The sequence below is a fragment of the Plecotus auritus genome (assembly GCF_963455305.1).
Source record: "Plecotus auritus genome assembly, chromosome: 9".
Taxonomy (NCBI): Eukaryota; Metazoa; Chordata; class Mammalia; order Chiroptera; family Vespertilionidae; genus Plecotus; species Plecotus auritus.
Window position 1 is genome coordinate 67,636,030 of NC_137783.1, and position 21,184 is coordinate 67,657,213.

Consider the following 21,184-nt stretch of genomic DNA (forward strand, 5'->3'; position numbering starts at 1 on the left):
CTTCTTGTGATTTGGGAAGTCCACCCTCCGCCTGAGGAACCAAGAAGCCCGGGCAGTGTGGCTCAGTGCTCAGGCGAACAAGGAGCGGTGTCTCGAAAACAAGGGGGAGGGGCCAGGTGCCAGGTGCCAGGCAGTAGTTGGTCACGTGAGCCAAGCGCGCTTGGGTCCGAATGCTGTCTGGACCTGGTTACATCATCAGCGGGACTGGCCAGTTGGACAGCCAGAAGCGGTCCTCCCACTAGGCACCTGGGATGGCAGGGTCTGAGAAAGGGACTTATAGTCACCCTCATGGACCCCCACCTGATTCCGTAGACCCTTTCCCCTATTCTGGCATCTGCTGGTCCCTCTTGTGCCCCCAGTACCTCCAAACCTTCCTATGCTGACCCCAACTCTCCTTCTGCACCAGCCTTCCTCCTCCCTCCACACACAGGTTTCATCCTCTCTCTCCCCCGCCCCCCAGTCTTCTATCCCATACTTCTTCTTGCCCTGCCCACCTCCATTCTGCCCTCCTGCCCCACACCACGCAGCAGCCCTGTTTCCAGAATAAATGATTAGAACAAAGCTTACCTTGGCTGAAAGAGACTCTCCAGGGAGCTGCATGCAGAAAGGTGCTCCCGTCCTGAACCTGCAACTTCTCTGTCCTGCCAGATGCCAATCAGAAATGTGTCTCTGGAGACAGAGGGTAGCAGAGGTAGGCTGCTGTCCTTTGAAGCCCCTCATTAGGAGGAAACTCTCCAGTGCCCCCCCAAAAAAGAAAGTTCACCCTGCTGCCTCCCTTATCACTTTCAGCAACCCTCCTTTGCCCCTTTCCCTGGAAGTGGAAGGATTGGAGCACATCTATATATATAAAAGTAATACGCAAATCTACCGAATGGCAGAACAACCAGCATGACCGCTTGACCAGTCGCTATGAGACTCACTGACCACCTCTCGGTCCCTCCCACTGGCTGGCAGGCTCCGATCCCTCGATGGCGAATGGGGAATCGGGGGTGGGTGGCAGTGGCTGCTGGCAGCCGGGGGAGATGGCCCTGATCACAGGCCAGGCCTAGGGACCGTACCCACACACAAATTTCGTGTGCTGGGCCTCTAGTGCTGTTATAAAAAAGAAAGAGCTCTTACCATTCACAACAGCATGGATGGACATGGAGAGCATCATGCTAAGTGAAATAAACCAGTTGGAGAAAGATAAATATCACATGATCTCACTCATTTGTGGAATATAATCAACAACATAAACTGATGAACAAAAATAGATCCATAGACTTAGAAGCATTGAAGAGACTGTCAAACCTCAGGGGGAAGGCAAGAGAGGGTGGGATGGAGTGGGGGGGTAAGAGATCAACCAAAGGAAAAAAGTTAATTATGAACAAAATAACAGAGATAGAATAATAATAAATCAATAAAACAGATAGATAAATAAGGAAGTTCAATTTTTAAAGGGGGAAAAGTAAAGGAAATAGAAAAACCAAAAAGGTGAACGGAGAAGAAAAATGGGAGGAAAAAAAGAGAAGAGAGGAAAAAAAAGTTGCAAAATATAATGGGGATAAAATAAAATAAATGAAGTTAAGTGTTTGCTTCAGCCATGTTTTACTGCCCCTTGGAGCTGGTTCAGGACCTCACTCTTCTGTTCTGTCTGCAGATGCTGGGCTTCCTGTGAGGACCTAGGTGCTGGCCACTGCCAGGCACTGTCTTTGGCTTCTAGCACCTGCTTGGAGCTCCCAGGATCCACAGGTCCACTGCTTGTGTCCGTCTCCCATCTGCCCTCGTTGCCTGTCTGCCAGCTGTCAATCTTAATCACTCAAGGGCCTGTTTCTGACTCGGCTTTAGGAGGGGTTGGTGTTGTTTCAATTTCAGGGAATATGATGGGTGTGTTTCCTGTGTCAGAGCTACTCCTCCGCCAGTGGCCCAAAATATGACTCTGGCCTTGGTTGGTCAGAGATCCTTGTATGGAGACCGATGGGGTCATCTGGGACCCTGGAGTTTTTATCAGTCTGGTTCCTAGAATCGTGGGCAGATGGCCCTGAAGCATAGGCCATCTTGTTCCAATAACCTCTATGTTATAAAAACTGCTGTTTGAAATTTTCTACTAAAATGGTCCTTTGTTCTGTGAGTTAACTTTGCTATTCTTGGCTTCTGTAAACACGCTTGCTCGCATAATAGGGGAAATGAGTTCACTTACCTGGTCCTGCAAGGCCTGTTTACTTAAGCACTGTTCCCATTTTGGAAAGGCCATAAACCATACAGCCCCCAGATGAAGTTATTAATACTGGCGCCAGGCCAGGCCTTGAGATACAGTCTCACTGCCCCATCCCAGCACATAGGGTTTTTGTTTGTTTGTTTGTTTGTTTTTTGCAAAGCTTGTGTGAAGTCAGGAAGCCCCATTCCATATTTGAAAGACAGAGTCTGGGAGTGTATAAAGGGAGGGCTTCCTCTATATTATTTTGCTCAGACTCTGGAAACAATTCCTCTGAGACCGCTAGTGTTATAAAGACTCCAAATTAATTTGACTTCCTAAGGTGTCCTCTGTTTAGCTCGCTGATTTACAATATAATAGCCCCTCTTCCAATCTGGTCACTGAGGCTCCTTGAGACTGTTCAGACCTGCAAGCTTGGCTTCTGCCTTTGTTTCTCAGTGAACCTCAAAGTGCAGGTGTGGCAGGCTGTATGGGGGGGTGTCCCCTTTACCTGCTCTCTGGGTATTGGGAGCAGGTAGCTCCTCCCAGGGAAACTGGCCTTTTGGTTTGGGAGCCTATGAACGACCCATTGCAGGACTTCTGGCTCCTGCTTTCCAGGTCTCCTTGCCCTGCTTCCCTCCCCGCCTCTTCTCAGGCTCCTCAGTCAGTGCCTCCCACGCTGAGCCACTGCCTGGGTGTGTACCTGCAATTGAAGACTCCTGTGCTCTGAGTTTAGACATAAAGAAAAGGGGGAATCAAAACTGTGGCTCTCTCCCCACTAAATTGTGAATCTTTAGAATAGTAAAATGTGGCAACTAAAAATTATTACTTTTAAATGCAAATCAGCTGAGTAAATTTAAAATAAAAGGATCATGCAAGAGGAAACAAAGTCAGTACTCTAAGTTTTTAATAGTGTGTGGAAGTGGTATACAATTATATGAAGCTAGACTTCGATAAGTTAAATAATCTTAGACCAATGACTGAAACAATTAATAGTCATAAAAACAATAATACTACCAAAAAAACCATTGCTAATAGGTCAGCAGAGGACATAAAATGGAGCTCAAAGATAATCCATAAGCCTAAAGGAAAAAGTTTGAGAGAGAAAAAAATTAAATGAGTGAGCCAATAAAAACAAATTCTAAAATGATGGTAGAATTAAACCTAAGATGGGCAAATATTTCATCAAAAATAAATGGGCTAACCCTGGCCAGTTGGCTCAGTTGGATGGAGCATCATCTGATACACCAAAAGGTTGAGTGTGTGATTCCAGGTCAGGGCACATACCTAGGCTGTTAGTTTGATATTTTCATGTTTCTCTCTCACATCAATGTTTCTGTGTCTCTTTCTCCCTCTCTTGCAAAAAAATAAAAAATAAAATAAAAAAATCAGTAAACATATCCTCGGGTGAGGATATTAAATAAACAAAAGAAATGAAATAAGAAGTGGACTAAATCATCAAATTAAAAGGGCAGACAATGTATGACTGGATTAAAAGACTCATTGAGATGCTTACTACACACAAAAAAAACCTAATTTTATTTTAGTTTTTTAAAGGATAGTTCTGAATTTATTTATATAAGTGGATTAATTCTTCATAAATAGTCCCCCCTTTTTCTTTCTTTAATCTTTATTGTTGAGATTCTTACAGATGTCTGTCCCCCTTCTCCCCACCTCATTTTTTAAAATACATTTTTATTGATTTCAGAGAGGAAGGGAGAGGGAGAGAGAGATAGAAACATCAATGATGAGAGAGAATCATCAGTTGGTTGCCTCCTGCACACCCCACACTGGGTATCGAGCCCGAAACCCAGGCTTGTGCCCTGACTGGGAATCAAACCTGGGACCTCCTGGGTCATAGGTCAACGCTCAATCACCAAGCCACACCAGTTGCCCCCTGCTCCCCACATTTTAATTGTAAAGTTATAAAGGGACCAAAAGGTTTGCAAGTAAAATGATTTCTTTAAAATTACCTAAAATTTTTATAAGAAAGCTGCGGTGGCTACATTAATATTATAAGAAAAGTAAAGTGGTTATATTAATTAACATTAAAGAAATTTTAGAACAATGAAAATCATCAGTGTTAAAAAGGGCTATTCCATAATAATGAAAAGATCATTTCAACAAGAAGATACTCCTAAATATGTATGATTAAATAATTTAACTTCAAAATACACAAAACTGACAAAATTGAAAGAAGCAATAGACAATTCCAGAAAACCTTGAGATTTTAACACTCTTCTCTCAGTAATTGATAGAACAAATTAGGGGGGGAAACCAACAAGAATATCTGCACCTGAGAGTTATGGTTTATTACTTGATTTAAGTTCATTGTCATTTATAGAAACCTCTATCCAACAACAGTAGAGAGCATTTTCCACCCAAATGTATTGGGAATATTCACCAAGATAGACTACATTCTAGGCCACAAAAATGTCTCAATGGAAAAGAATTGAAATATATAGTGTACGTTCTTTCATACAAAATAAGTAGTTTAGAATTCAGTCACAAAAATTGCTGGGAATAAAACTACAATCTTCTACATCAGGGTTGGGGAAGGTCTGGCCTGCGGGCCTTTATAAGGCCCGAGAAATCATTGGGTCTGGCCCTGCCATGGCATTAGGGGAGGGTTAATTAAGTGTGTGACAAAATATAGCAGTTCATAACTTTGTATGTTAAAAATATCCAAATGGCCCTTGGTAGAAAAGGGTCAAAGAAGAAAATCACAAAGAAAATTAGACTATATTTGGAACTGAACATAAACACAACCCATTAAAATTTGTGGAATAAAATTAAATAACTAATTAAGAAAAACTTCAAGTCATAAGTGCTTATATTAGACACAAAGAAAAGCATAGTCAGTAGCCCTAACTGCCACCTTAAGCTAGAAAAACGAGCAAACTAGGTCCAGGGTATATAGGTGAAAGTGTTGAACAAAGATATGAGTACTTGTGAAAGAGTAAATAAACACTATGCAAATGTACTGAAACCAAATATTATTTATTGGGGGAAGATCAACAAATGTTATCCAACCCTAACTAGACTAATCAGGAAAAAAAAGAGAAAACACAAATTACCAATTTAGGTTTGAAGTAAGTGACATAAACAGTTTCCTAACAACAGACTTGACAACTTAGAAGAACTGTACAATTCCCTCACATTCCCAAAGTGCAGACTGCCTGAAGAAGGAAGAGAAGGAAGCAGCATGGCTGGGACCTGAGGGGAGAAGGGAGCTGAGCAGAGGAGAACTGGGGGAGGAGGTGAGGGGAGAGGTGAGAGGGAGGAGCTGAGGGGAGAGGGGAACAGGGGGAGGAGCTGAGGGGAGAGGGGAGAGGGAGGAGCTGAGGGAAAAGGGGAGCAGGGGGAAGAGCTGAGGGGAGAGGGGAGCAGGGGGATGAACTGAGGAGAGAGGGAGCAGTGGGAGGAGCTGAGGGGATAGGGGAGCAGGGGATGAACTGAGGGCAGTGGGGGGCTGGCTATGGGGCAGTGGTCAGGATGAGAGCTAGGCCACAAGTGAGGCCAGCTTTCTCTGCTCACTTTTGTCACTTGGAGTTTTATTTCTCCAGGAGCCACAGCGCCCCGAAGCTCCTGTCTAGAAAGCCAATGTGCCCCTCCTGGCTCTCTCCTGTTCCTTCTTCTGTGCTAAGCTGCTTTTTGTTTCCCTCTCCCCAGCTTTACAAGAACAATGATGCTGTGTGTTAGCCACGTAGAAACCTGTGTAGAGCTGCCTTCGGCTGGACTGTCCTCCTGTGCACAACAAAGGGTGAGGCTGGGATCCCAGCAACCAATCCATGTTTCTCTGTCACATGGATGTTTCTCTGTTTGTCTCCACCCTGTCCCTCTCTCTCTCTAATTAGTGATGATTAAATGCAAAAAATCTGCCACACATATGTAGGCAGTTTAAGCTTGGAAAAAACATGAAGAAATATAATTTGAGGAGGTAGAAAAATTCTTTTTCTTAGTTTTAAGTTTTTTAATGATTCAATCAAGTAGGAACAAATTTCTTTGCATTTAAAATGAGGCCAGGGTCTGGACGCATGGTGTTCTAGAAATCAGAAGTTTATGTAAATGAAATTGTGTCCCCTGTAGGTAATGTGAGAAAGTCACAATATGACAAATGTTACAGTTTCAAAGAGGGAAACTTGATGGTGAATTCTGGAAACTAAAAGGTCAAGATCATTGATTCTTATTTACAGTACAGAATAATCCTTAGAGAGTGACGTATGAGCATTGAGAAGCAACCATATCCAGATGCCTGCAGTGGTTCCTCGTGGAATTCTGTCTCCCAGGGGGTCATGTTCTTTGCAGGGAGCACCTGAGTTTCCTCTCTGACCTACATGGCGCTTGTGCCATCAGCCTGTGGTGCTGGCGTCCAGTGAATGCGCAGGCAGCTCAGCCCTGCCAGGAAGCGAGCCCGAGACACTTCTCTCTGCCTCAGGTGGCACCATGTTGCTGAAGCCGTTCCATGTACCTCAGCAGACATTTAGGGGCATTTCCATAGGACTGGAGGCATCTCCACAAAACCTGAGGAAAGATGAGGCAGAAAGAGTGTCTGCCTACAGAGGACCAGCAGGGGATAGCTGGTGTGGGAAACGGTGTGTGTTTTAGTTTATTGTGTGTTGTAATATAGTGAGAGTTTTGATGAGGAGTGCTGTTACTGAACTTAGATTTATTCATGCTTTGCTTCATCTTATAGAGGAACTGAAGACATTGGGACTGTTAGCAAACATGTCCTGTGGAACATTAAAAAATTGTACCATGAGGAAGTATATTTCTAGAAAGGAATTTGTTCATACATTTACCAATCTAAAGAATACTGGTGTCACAGGCAATTTACATTTCTTATGAAGGGATCACCATCCTGCCACCTTGATGCCGCTTTTTGGAATCTTTATCTTAAGCTGTTTATCAAGGAGCAGGACTCAGACAGAACCTGTGGCCCCGCCCCTTTTCCTGCCCAAGGAAATGCTCATCTCTGCTGCCCCCTAGTGTACATATTAGGAATAGCATCTCTCTACTAAAGCATCTGCTCCTGTCATTTTGCAAGGACTTGAAGGCCCCAAGCTCCGAATGCCTTGTGTATGTACCCACGTTTTCTTTCTGTTTCAGCCTCTCCTGCAGGCAGGGTCTCTGACATGCTCGTGTATGTGAGGGGCCCATCCATACGTATGTCTTACAGATGGTTATTTCTGTTGCTAATCTGTGTCATATCTATTTGATTATTAGACCAGAAGAAAACCTTGAGTTTAGAGGGAAGTTTGTTTCTCTCCCACATAAGCAAGTAACCAGATATTTTATAGAATGTAAACTTTGGAAGTACATCTACTTCACCCTGTCCTGAACTAAGATTTATCAAGTTATCTAAAGTAACATTTTTGGGACTGGATGATTTTATCAATGAAATTTGGAACAATCTACTAGTTTAGCTTCTGGATGTAAAGCTTTTATTTACCGTTCCAAAGGTGGGAATAATAAATATGACCACAGCTTTGCATTGTGCATGTTGATTTTAAACTGTTAGGTAAGTTAAGAAAGAACCTATAGTTCCCCCCATTTCTTCCCAAGAGATTTCCATGGAAATACCTGGTTTCAGGAGGGAACGTTAGACTAATTGCCTCAGCTTTAGACCTTAAGGCTCCAAGCAGGAGCCTGTTGACCACCCCCACCCGTGCATGTCCTGTTGCTTTGGGGTTGTCTTATAAATATAACCTGCCAAGTGTGCTGCGCTTTTCCTAAATATCACCTGCTCTTGTATTGTAAATCAGCGAGCTACACAAGAGGCCTTAATGGGTCAATTAGTTAAGAGTCATCTTTATTTTGCGCAGGTGCAGAGCAGAATACCTCTGTCAAATTCTGAACAAACACAGGAAGGAGTATTCTCTTTTTATATCATTCTAGGTCTTTGTGTACGTTATTTTTGCAGACAGCTTGTAACCTTGAGTATATATCATATCTAACAAACACCTGTCATATCTATACAGACAACTTGTAACCTTGAGTACATATCATATCTATATAGACACCTGGTATGGGAGTACATATCAGTATCAGTATATCAGCCCCTTACGTTGGATGGCTAGCTTGCAAGGTCAGGCAGTTATGTTTATCTTTTCTATTATTTAAGCTAAAAAGCAAAGTTATTTTATGGAATAAGAGACTGTCTAAAAATGACAGAGTTCACTTGCAGAGCAAGGGACTATCTAAAAATAGCAGAGAATTTCAAATAGCAGGTTCTCCAAAGGAGGGATTACTAGTATGCTTCATTCCCCACTGGTTTTATGTACTGAGTCAAATTGTTGACTCTTGTGGGTCATTGTTGGGGAGAAGATTATATCTACCTCTGAGGACCATGAGCTTGATAGAATTAATTTTCTGTTGAATAAGGTTAATAAATCAGTTTCTAAGATCAGGTCCCAGAATGAGGGCTAGGAGTATATGCGAGAGTCTCAGCTTTAGTGGGTCTGATGAAGAGTCTTGGATTCTTTATTCTGCCTGGGCTGCCTTAAGCCCGGTGTGATGAAGGCCACATCGGGATCCCATTGACCTTGACTGCTGTGGGGGTGGTCAAGATGATGGTGTGTGGTCCTTTCCAGGTAGGAGTCAGTCCTTGGGTGGCAAATTTCTTTACCTAAATAGAGTTACCAGGTTGGAAAGGATGGACAGGATCAGAAGTTGGTACAGGCAGAGCATCTTGAATGTGCTTCTGGACTGCTTTCTGGGTGGACTGTAAAGCCTGTAAGGACTTGAGTAAAGACTGGTTATGGCCTTAACCAGTTTTGCTCAGTGGATAGAGCGTCAGCCCATGGACTGAAGGGTCCCAGGTTCAATTCCGGTCAAGGGCATGTACCTTGGTTGCGGGCACATCCCCAGTGAGGGGTGTGCAGGAGGCAGCTGATTGATGATTCTCTCTCATCGATGTTTCTCTCTATCCCTCTTCCTTCCTTTCTGTAAAAAAATCAATAAAATGTATTTTTAAAAAAAAGATTGTTTATGGATTTCAGCTTTTCTAGATTGGGTTTCCATGTAAGCTGGTGAGGTGGGTAGGTCAGGGTCTGAAGAGTCACTAGAATCTGTAGAGGCCCCACTGGTTTTAGGGCAGCCTTCGGGGTGCTTCATCTGCTTCCTTGACAAGTATAGTAGCAGCTGCTACTGTCTGGAGGCAGGTGGGCCACCCAGACACAACGGACTTGAGTCTTTTGGACAAGTAGGCTACTGGCCTATTCTAGGGGCTGAGACTTTGGGTGAGAACCCCTTTGGCTATGCCCCTTGTCTCACATACATAGGGGTGGAAAGACTTAGTTACATCTGGTAGGTCCAGTTGGCCCATCGTCCTTGCTCTGCTCATGTCTGCCTTACTGCCTATATATTACCTCAAGGATCCTGGCTCTGAATTCTTTTAGGGAAAATAAACGTCAGTGGGGTTCCTCTGGTTACTGCCATGCTGAAGAGGGATGGAGTTTTCTTTTCAGAGCCAAGAGATCCTTGCTGTCTGTCAGAGGGACAATGAGGCCTGGGCACAGAAGGAGGTGGGCTTGTGACCTGGCAGAGACAAACTGTAACAAATGGTCCGATGGAAGGGAAAGAAAACATTTCAGTTTTAATAACCTCTATTGAAATAGAATTTTTCTCCTTAAAATTACCCTTATGTTTATTCAATTTGGCCTGATTGTTTGCATAAACACAATAAGAATGGTAACTGACTACATTTGCTGGAATTTCATGATTGAATCTTTTTTTTTTTAAATATATTTTATTGATTTTTTACAGAGAGGAAGGAAGAGTGATAGATAGTCAGAAACATCGATGAGAAACATCGACCAGCTGCCTCCTGCACACCTCCCACTGGGGATGTGCCCGCAACCAAGTTACATGCCCTTGACCGGACTCAAACCTGGGACCTTTCAGTCTGCAGGCTGATGCTCTATCCACTGAGCCAAACCGGTTTTGGCTCATGATTGAATCTTAATGTGCCCCATAGGGCCGGGAAGCCAAGCCATTCAGCTGCTGTCAGGCCTGCCTGCAGTATCTGCTGAGTTAGGTGAATTCTTCACCTGTAGCAACTCCACCTGGGCCCACACTCTAGGTTTTTTTTTGTTTTTTTTTTTTTTTTTAAATATATTTTATTGATTTTTTACAGAGAGGAAGGGAGAGGGATAGAGAGCTAGAAACATCGATGAGAGAGAAACATCGATCAGCTGCCTCCTGCACACCTCCCACTGGGGATGTGCCCGCAACCAAGGTACATGCCCTTGACCGGAATCAAACCCGGGACCCTTCATTCCGCAGGCTGACGCTCTATCCATTGAGCCAAACCGGTTTCGGCCACACTCTAGGTTTTAAGGCCCATCTCAGCAGCCCTCCTACTCCTCATGGCCTAGAGTGTGTGGGGGTTCCACAGCAACACAGAGGCACCCTTATTGCTCCCCTTCTACTCTGACCAACCACCAGTGATGGTAGGGTATGGGCCTGATGCTCTAGCACCAGCTATTTTCAGGGCTGCCAAGCAGGATACCAGGCTTTCTCCATGGCACTCTTATTGGCTTCAAGTCTTTAGAGATCAGACAGAGCTCTTTAAAACATGATACTCCTTGCCTTAACCGGTTTGGCTCAGTGGATAGAGCGTTGGCCTGCGGACTCAAGGGTCCCAGGTTCGATTCTGGTCAAGGGCATGTACCCTGGTTGCGGGCACATCCCCAGTAGGGGGTGTGCAGGAGGCAGCTGATCAATGTTTCTCTCTCATTGATGTTTCTAACTCTCTATCCCTCTCCCTTCTTCTCTGTAAAAAAATGAATAAAATATATTAAAAAAAAAAACAAAAACAAACAAACAAACAAAAAAACATGATACTCCAGTTAATAAAACCACGGTTGGAAACCGGTCTTATTGAATTTATGCAAAGAAATGTATTGCCATGATTTATTTATTAAGAATTGTCAAATTTCAGAGGAATTATATACGGAGAAAAATATACTGACCTGCTTTAAGATTTTCTGGTTTTCCTTGCCCATTTGGGCACTTGCCCTTTTGGCAGCTAGGTACCCTTTATTTTGTTTGGGATTTAACCCTATGTAACCCTTTTCTAGGATAGCTAACATATGGCTATAACAAGGACAGTGTGAAAAACTGGACATTTGCCAGTTTCTCCCAAAGACTACTAAAGCCTGTAAATCTACATAGGTCTATAGTAATTGGTGGCAGCTGCATTTAAATATGCAAGAGAATTAAAGGTTAATACAACATCCTGTATAATAAAGAGGTAATAATGCAAATGGACCGTCACACCCTTGCACAAGATGGCCACCCCCATGTGGTCACAAGATGGCCACTCCCATGTGGTCACAAGATGGTCACCACAAGATGGCCAGCAGGGGAGGGCAGTTGGGGGTGACCAGGTCAGCAGGGGAGGGCAGTTGGGGGCAATTGGGCCAGCAGGGAAGCAGTTAGGTGTCAATCGGGCTGGCAGGGGAGTGGTTGGGGGCAATCAGGCAGGCAGGCAGTTGAGCGGTTAGGAGCCAGCAGTCCTGGATTGTGAGAGGGATGTCCGACTGCCAGTTTAGGCCCGATCCCCCAAGTATTGCACCTAAACGGGCAGTTGGACATTTCTCGAGGGGTCCCAGATTGGAAAGGGTGCAGGTTGGGCTGAGGGACAACCCCTGCCCCCCAGTGCACAAATTTCATGCACCGGGACTCTAGTATTAACATAATGAAGTATAACGTTGGCACTGCGGGCGCTTCTGTCAGCCAAATCTTCTGCTACCAAACATGACACATGGTAGGGCTATACAAACATCTCAGGGAGGTTATTAAAGTTTATTTTTGACCTTTCTAAACAAAGTAAAATTGCCCTTGACTCTCTGGAGCCATGTTCATGAGAAGAAGGCATCAGCTAAGTCTATCATGTAGGGTATTGCTCTAATGCCATGTAGGGTGATCCATGCTCTTGGCTATAATCAGCACCTGGAAGTGTAGCAGGAAAGTCACCTTGCTCAGTTCTCTGCAAGCCACTGTCAGGGCTGTGCATGGCAGCTAGTTCTTCTCTCTAGTCACAAACACAGTCTAATTTCCCTAAAATGCATTCTGGCACGGGAGAAAGTTATTTTGCTGTACACAGGCAGCTAACCTTTACACAACTGGGCTTGGACATCTGCCCCGCAAACTTTGGTCTACATGCAGCCTCAGGTCCTCCCAGCCCAGTGGTGTTTTGGCCAGTTCCTCAGTCAGACTCCTCTTTTCTAGGAGGGTCTGAAAGTCCTGAAGGCTCTCTGGTCCATGGAGAGTGCCTTCCCTTTAACCTTTCCTGTTAACCCTGTTTACCAGTTACAGGGCTTTGCCATCCCTATATCTCACCACTGCTTGGTTTCTAGTGGCGAGCCAAACACAGCCAGGCCTACAGGGAAAGACAAATGGTGGCTTGGGCATTAGGCCCTTGCTTTCCCACCTGTCCTCTTTCCTGGCAGAGACCTTGACCTTTCTCACAGGCTTCTTTGTAATTAAGAACAAAGTCACCCTAACCGGGTGTCTTGGGCCACCCCTTAATCTAAGGGGTTAAATCTTTCAGCTTGTCTGGGAGAGTTCAAGGCACTGGAAGCCCTCTAACTCAATGGGAATGTTTTCTTTTTTTATACTTTCATTAATTTTTTGTAATTTTAACTTTTTAATTAGTAAGCCAAATGCTTAAATCCTTTAATTTATTGGGCAGCAGCTCAGGTGTCAGGTTATTATTGTCTGGCATTCCCCACTTTCTCGCTACTGCTGCTTCTTCCAGCTGCTGCAGGTGGCTCGGGCGTCTACCACTCCCCCCCCCCACCGCCCACCCTGCATACTGCCTTCTTTCATCTGGCTTACTGGCCTGTATTATTTAATTAATTTCATTTTAATATTTCTTTTCTCCCTCTTCTTATACTGTATATACAATCTTTATAAATTTTGCATTTTTAAATTAGCCTTTAAACCTTCTTTCTATGTCCTTAAGAAATGCATAACCATGCCTTAGACCTTCTATTTAGTATTTTTATTCTAATATTTTTCTTTTTTTTCTTATTCTTAGAAACCTCAATCCTTTGATGATTACTAAAAAGTAAACACCTAGCATTTATAATTTAGTTCAAAATATTTCTTTTTGAGAGAGAGAGAGAGATTTTTGTGTTACCTCAGGGCCCTTGAGATGCTATAAAACTGTATTTCAGTTAAATTAAGGGTTAAAGGGAATAAAATGGGCAGTAAGATTTATTGTGCTTTATAGAAAGCTTACAGCCTTGAGCCCAGTACAGCTTAGATAAGACACCTGGTAGGCTACCAAGGACTGACCAACCCCCATGCCAGCAGAGTGGTCTGCAGCCAGCAAAATCAACAAAAACTGACCAAAAGCCTATCTCTCCCCGCTCTCCCTGCTGATGCCCCTGCTTTCTGCATTAACCATTTACTCTGTCCTTAGCAGGGGAAATAAGGCAAGTCGTCTGAAGTCCTGTATATCCAGGTTTTTTATACTCGGGACACATCCTTCTTTCTGTGACAGCTGCTCTTCCTTCCAGACTTTTTTCTTCTTTACTTTAAGCCCCCAGAGGATCTTATATCCTCCTCCTCCTTTACTACTTTCGATCGCTCCTACCACCCCCCTGTCCCCTAGCCTAGGGATCCTCCAACTCAGTAGGCTGAGAGCCTACTACCCTACCCAGCGAATCCCACCACCACCACACCATCTCACACCCACTCCAGAGCAGTTCTTGGCTCTCTTCCTCCCCCAGTCAGAGCGGAAGCTCTCCCTAATAGAGACCCACTGTAAATATATCAGGAAAGGCAGGCAGGTCGCAGGTCTCGGGACCACATGATTCTCTGCTTGCTAGAAGGGCTGAAAAGGCAGCCCACAAAGCAGTTAATTATGCCTTCTTTGCAAATGGTTAACTTGAAAGACTTTTTTCTTGCTTTTCCTTGGAACTTAGCCAGCCTTTGTTTTAACTTTCTCTGGGCTACAACCTTTACAAATTTTTAACCTTTAAATCAATCCTAGAATTCTAAAATTTTAACCCAACATAACAAAATCATAAATCAGAAAAGAGCAAATTAAAGTCCCTACTACAAAACATAGACAGAAATTTTTTAAAATATATTTTATTTATATTTTACAGAGAGGAAGGGAGAGGGATAGAGAGCTAGAAACATCGATGAGAGAGAAACATCGATCAGCTGCCTCCTGCACACCTCCCACTGGGGATGTGCCCACAACCAAGGTACATGCCCTTGACCAGAATCGAACCCGGGACCCTTCAGTCTGCAGGCCGACGCTCTATCCACTGAGCCAAACAGGTTTCGGCGACAGAAATTTTATTAGCTAAGCAGGCTGATTCCCTCTCTGACAGAGAGCAAAAAACCCCTGAGAAAACCCAGAAGCTGCTTGAGCATTTTTGCAGTCTGTCAGAGCACTCAGCCTTAAATAAATCAAATGTTTTAGCCAGACGAGTCGACAGAAGTACAGAATAAATCAAAGTAGCTTTCGATTTTACACAGGCTTTCACACTTATATTTATAGACCAGTTAACGAACAGATAATTATGCTGAGACAGACAGACAAATGAAAGTGGGAATGGGTAATCTATATCCATAGATTCAATCATATGCCTGTCTGGCCATGTCCCTTGGGAGCTTAGATTTGTCTTATAAACCCCGGGCCTGGTCACCTCTTTTTTTTTTTTTTAAATATATTTTATTGATATTTTACAGAGAGAGGAAGGAAGAGGGATAGAGAGCCAGAAACATCGATGAGAGAGAACCATCGATCAGCTGCCTCCTGCACACCTCCCACTGGGGATGTGCCCGCAACCAAGGTACATGCCCTTGACCGGAATCGAACCTGAGACCCTTCAGTCCACAGGCCGACGCTCTATCCACTGAGCCAAACCGGTTTCGGCAGGCCTGGTCACCTCTGAACAGGGGTGAGTCACCATTATGCCATATGACAAATCATGGAAACGCAGGTTAGGGCCCACTCAGACTCCGTAACTGAGGTTGTGGAGCCACACGATGGATAGGAGAGTGCATGAACTCTCCCTCTGCATTCACACTCTTTCAGCAGACAATCACTCTTGGAGGTTAAACAGTTAGGAGTCATCTTTATTTTGCGCAGGTGCAGAGCAGAATACCTCTGTCAAATTCTGAACAAACACAGGAAGGAGTATTCTCTTTTTATATCATTCTAGGTCTTTGTGTACGTTATTTTTGCAGACAGCTTGTAACCTTGAGTATATATCATATCTAACATATCAGTATCAGTGTATCAGCCCCTTACGTTGGATGGCTAGCTTGCAAGGTCAGGCAGTTAAGTTTATCTTTTCTATTATTTAAGCTAAAAAGCAAAGTTATTTTACAGAATAAGAGACCGTCTAAAACTGACAGAGTTCACTTGCAGAGGAAGGGGCTATCTAAAAATAGTAGAGAATTTCATATAGCAGGTTTTCCAAAGGAGGAATTACTATTATGCTTCACTCTACCATTTCCCAAAGAGTTTATATACCAAATGTTTCCTCATGGTTTTTCTTTTTAAAAAAATATATTTTATTGATATTTTACAGAGAGGAAGGGACAGGGATAGAGAGCCAGAAACATCGATGAGAGAGAAACATCGATCAGCTGCCTCCTGCACACCTCCCACTGGGGATGTGCCCGCAACCAAGGTACATGCCCTTGACCGGAATCGAACCTGGGACCCTTCAGTCCACAGGCCGACGCTCTATCCACTGAGCCAAACCGGTTTCGGCAGGCCTGATCACCTCTGAACAGGGGTGAGTCACCATTATGCCATATGACAAATCATGGAAACGCAGGTTAGGGCCCACTCAGACTCCGTAACTGAGGTTGTGGAGCCACACGATGGATAGGAGAGTGCATGAACTCTCCCTCTGCATTCACACTCTTTCAGCAGACAATCACTCTTGGAGGTTAAACAGTTAGGAGTCATCTTTATTTTGCGCAGGTGCAGAGCAGAATACCTCTGTCAAATTCTGAACAAACACAGGAAGGAGTATTCTCTTTTTATATCATTCTAGGTCTTTGTGTACGTTATTTTTGCAGACAGCTTGTAACCTTGAGTATATATCATATCTAACATATCAGTATCAGTGTATCAGCCCCTTACGTTGGATGGCTAGCTTGCAAGGTCAGGCAGTTAAGTTTATCTTTTCTATTATTTAAGCTAAAAAGCAAAGTTATTTTACAGAATAAGAGACCGTCTAAAACTGACAGAGTTCACTTGCAGAGGAAGGGGCTATCTAAAAATAGTAGAGAATTTCATATAGCAGGTTTTCCAAAGGAGGAATTACTATTATGCTTCACTCTACCATTTCCCAAAGAGTTTATATACCAAATGTTTCCTCATGGTTTTTCTTTTTTAAAAAATATATTTTATTGATATTTTACAGAGAGGAAGGGACAGGGATAGAGAGCCAGAAACATCGATGAGAGAGAAACATCGATCAGCTGCCTCCTGCACACCTCCCACTGGGGATGTGCCCACAACCAAGGTACATGCCCTTGACCGGAATCGAACCTGGGACCCTTCAGTCCGCAGTCCGACGCTCTATCCACTGAGCCAAACTGGTTTCGGCTCCTCATGGTTTTTCACATTCATTTGCATGTGAATTAATTGAACAGAATACAAGGTTTAGTAAGTTACCAAAATCCGTCAGTAAATTTTGTAAGATAAAGATGTCTCCTTAGATCAGTTGTGAAAATGTGCCTTATAAAATAAATGGTGTTGGGACACGGGGCAAACAGCAGGTCACAGATACAGAACAACCAGCAGGATTTTTTCTGATTTGAGAGACGGGGTGGACATTAGTGAGCATTTCCTGTGGGACCACTTTTCAAGAGCATGTCCTGCAGGCTGAACACCAGAATTCTGGAGTGCACTGCTTACCTGAGCTGCGTGGTCCCATCTTACAGTCTCTCTGGAGGAAGAGCCAAGGTGCTGAGGCTTGGACTATCAGCAATGAATGAACTACACTATAAAACAGGAGAATTTGGCCTGGCTGGTGTTGCTCAGTGGTTAGAGAGTCATCCCAAACTGGGAAGAGTTGCAGGTGTGATTCCCAGTCAAGGGCATGTACCTGGGTTGCAGGTTTGATACCCCAAGAGTATAGGAGGCAACCAATTGATGTGTCTCCCTCACATTGATTTTTCTCTCTTTTTCCTGCTCCCTTTGTCCCTTCCACTCTTTAAAAGATCAATGGATAAAATATCCTCAGGTTGAGAATTAACCAAAAAAAAAGTTTTTTTTTCCAAATTACAAAATGAAAACACTGAGAAATCTGTTCTGTGTTAAAAAGAACATCACTTGTAAATCGTAGAACCAGGCTCAGGTAGATTCCAGGGACCCCAAGATTTAGGGTTTTTCTTTCTCAGAAGTGCTGGGATTGCAGAGAAAGAGGTGCAGATTATGAAAGGAGCCACTTTGGGCTAAAAAATTAGGAAGGATTTTTATTCTCTTTAGTATAAGAGACCAGGCTTGGTGAGCAAAGGAAAAACTTGTATTGCCACCACAACAGTCTAGCTTATTATTTATAAACTAGAGGCCCAGTGCATGAAATTCATGCAATGGGCGGGGGGTTCCCTCAGCCCAGCGTGCTCCCTCTCGCAGTCCAGAGCCCTTGGGGGATGTCCGACTGAGGAACCTAAGCTGTCAGTTGGACATCCTTAGCACTGCTATGGAGGCAGGAGAGGCTCCTGCCAGCACTGCTGCACTGGCCAGCGGTGAGCCCAGCTACTGGCTGAGCAGCTCTCCCACTGTGGGAGCACACTGACCATCAGGGGGCAGCTCTTGCGTTGAGCATCTGCCCCCTGGTGGTCAGTGCGCATCATAGCGACCAGTCGTTCTGCCTATCAGTTGATTTTCATATTAGCCTTTTATAATATAGTACTAGGGGGCCGGTACATGAAATTCTTGAACTGGGGGGGAGGGGGTGTCCCTCAGCCCAGCCTGCACCCTCTCCAATCTGGGACATCCCTCTCACAAAACAGGACTGCTGGCTCCCAACTGCTTGCCTGCCTGCCTGCCTGATTGCCCCTAACTGCTTCTGCCTGCCAGCCTGATCACCTCCTAACCACTCCCCTGCCAGCCTGATTGATGCCTAACTGCTCCCTTGCCAGCCCAATCACCCCCAATTGCCCTCCCCTGCTGGCCAGGTCGCCCCCAACTGCCCTCCCCTGTAGGCCTGGTCCCCCACAACTGCCCTCCCCTGCTGGCCATCTTGTGGTGGCCATCTTGTGATGACATGGGCATGGCCATCTTGTTACCACATGGGGGCGGCCATCTTGTGACCACATGGGTGAGGCCATCTTGTGACCACATGGAGATGTCCAACTTGTGACCACATGGGGCAGCCATCTTATGACCACATGAGGATGGCCATCTTGTGTGAGGGTGTGATGGTCAATTTGCATATTACCTCTTTATTATCTAGGATTATCCCATGTTTTCCTCTAGAACATTTTTCCTAAAATGAAAATGGCTTTCTGTGTGCAGTTTACTTAAGCAATAAAATATAGAGTTAATTCAAAATTCTACCCCAACAGTTAAGAAAACTACTATCATTTTAAGTATATCTCCCTTCAGACATCTCTACATGCACACATTTCCTTTCTTCTGTTTTATCTCTGTATAATTTACTATTTTAGGTTCTTAATATGGATGCAAAACATGTAAATTTTCAACTTTAATTCCTAATATGTGCATTTATGAGTGAACATTTTTTCATAAGTTTTGGTATGTGGTATTATCATTTAGTTCAACTTATTTTCTAACTTGAATTGTGATGTATTTTTGGGGTTAGAAGTGGATTTCACAACTTTTAAATATAAGGAGTTTCTAGGTACTTCAGTTCCTGATTTCTGGATTAACTACAATGACAACAAGAAACATATTGTATATAATTTCAATTCTTTGAAGTTAGTTGAAACCTGCTTCATAGTCCAGCAGGTTCACTTGAAAAATAATTGAAATGCTCCTCCACTGCCATCTCGTGTGCATCTTGGAAGTAGCACCTCAGTGCAGGTCAGCAGGACAAGGGGGTGGCTATAGTGGAGCATCTCTAAGTGCTGAATGAAATGCTATTTAGGAGTGTATTTCAGAACTTTTAAAACTAAGAACTTTCCTATCATCAACAAGTGACAAGTGCTGGCAAGGATGTGGAGAAAAAGGAACCCTCGTGCACTGCTGGTGGGAATGCAGACTGTGAAAAACAGTATGGAATTTCCTAAAAAATTTAAATATGAAACTCCCATTTGACCCAGTAATCCCACTTCTAGGACTATATCCCAAGAAATCAGAAACAGCAATCAGAAAAATTATATGTACCCCTATGTTCACAACAGCACAATTTACAATAGCTAGGATTTGGAAACAGCCTAAGAGCCCATCAACAGATGAGTGGATTAGAAAACTATGGTACATTTACAAAATGGAATACTATGTAGCTGTAAAAAAGAAAGAACTCTTACCATTCACAATAGCATGGATGGGCCTGGAGAGCATTATGCTGAGCGAAATAAGCCAGTCAGAGAAAGATAAATATCACATGATGTCACTTATTTGTGGAATATAATGAACAAAATAAACTGATGAACAAAAATAAATCCAGAGACTTAGAAGCATCAAACAGACCGTCCAACCTCAGAGGGAAAGCAGGGGAAGGTGGGGGGAAGGGGAGAGATCAACCAAAGACTTGTATGCATGTGCAACTTGGGAATAATACCTTTATTATTTTTCAGCAGGAAAGGTTGTTGGGTACAGTGGGTTACCTGATTGTTGAATGCAGTTTGCTGCTCAGGGGTTACCTGATTGTTGAATGCAGTTTGCTGCTCAGGTTGTTGAAGTGTTTTACATGCTTACTGAAGTCTTGATGTGAGGCTATTCGTTCTGAAAGAGGTATGCTCTGTCTATGAATGAGAGAGGTGTGTTAAATTTATTACGATTATAGATGTATCTAGTTTCCCTTGTAGCTTTCTTCTATGTACTTTGATTTCATGTTATGAAGTGCTTGTGAATTTGGATATTCCTGGTAAAATGAAATTATTGATATGAAGTGCTCTTTATTTATAGTAATGCTTTTTGCCTTCATTTCTCCTGTGTTATCATATACTTTTTATTTTGTTTATGTTTGCTTAATATATTTTTTTCCATTCTTTCACTTTTGATATCTTTGTACCCTTAGGTTTTCGGTAGCTTTCAGTTTTTATATTAGTTATGAGTAAAGTGAGTTAATTTTTGGTTCAATATTTTCCCCATTCAGTTGTTCCAACACTCTTCATTATATAATGCATATTTTCCCACTGACCTAAGGAGATATTTTTATTTTACCAAATTTCCATATTTATTTGAGTCTATTACTGGACTTTGTTTTCTGTTCCATCAGTTTATCTATTCACAGGACGTTATCCAAGTTTTTTAATTACTGTAGCTTTATAACACAACTAGAGGCCTGATGCATGAATATTCATGTAAGAATGGGCCTTCCTTACCCTGGCTGCCAGCACTGCCTTTGCTCTGGAGCCACCTTTTTGCTCTGGCCTGGAGCTGCCTTTCCACCTTCCCATACTGCCCAGAGGCCCGGAGTGGCTGGGGCAGTGCAGAATGCCTGCATCATTGCTATGGCAATGATGCAAGTGTCCCACCCCGCCCCCGGCTGCTCGGTGCCTGCGTATGCAAATTAACCCATCTTTCTTAATTTGCATACTCACTCCTAATTGGCTGGTGGGCGTCACAAAGGTATGATCAATTTGCATCTTACTCTTTTATTAGTGTAGATACATTATTCTATTTGTTTGGGTAGCTTTTATTCATTCATTTTTTTCAGAGTTTTATTTAAAAAATATTAATTTCAGAGAGGAAAGGAGAGGGAAACAGAGAAACATCAGTGATGAGAGAGAATCCTCGATCAGCTGTCTCCTGCATGTTCCCCACTAGGGAGATCAAGCCTGCAATCAGGACATGTGACCTAACCAGGAATCAAACTGTAACCTCCT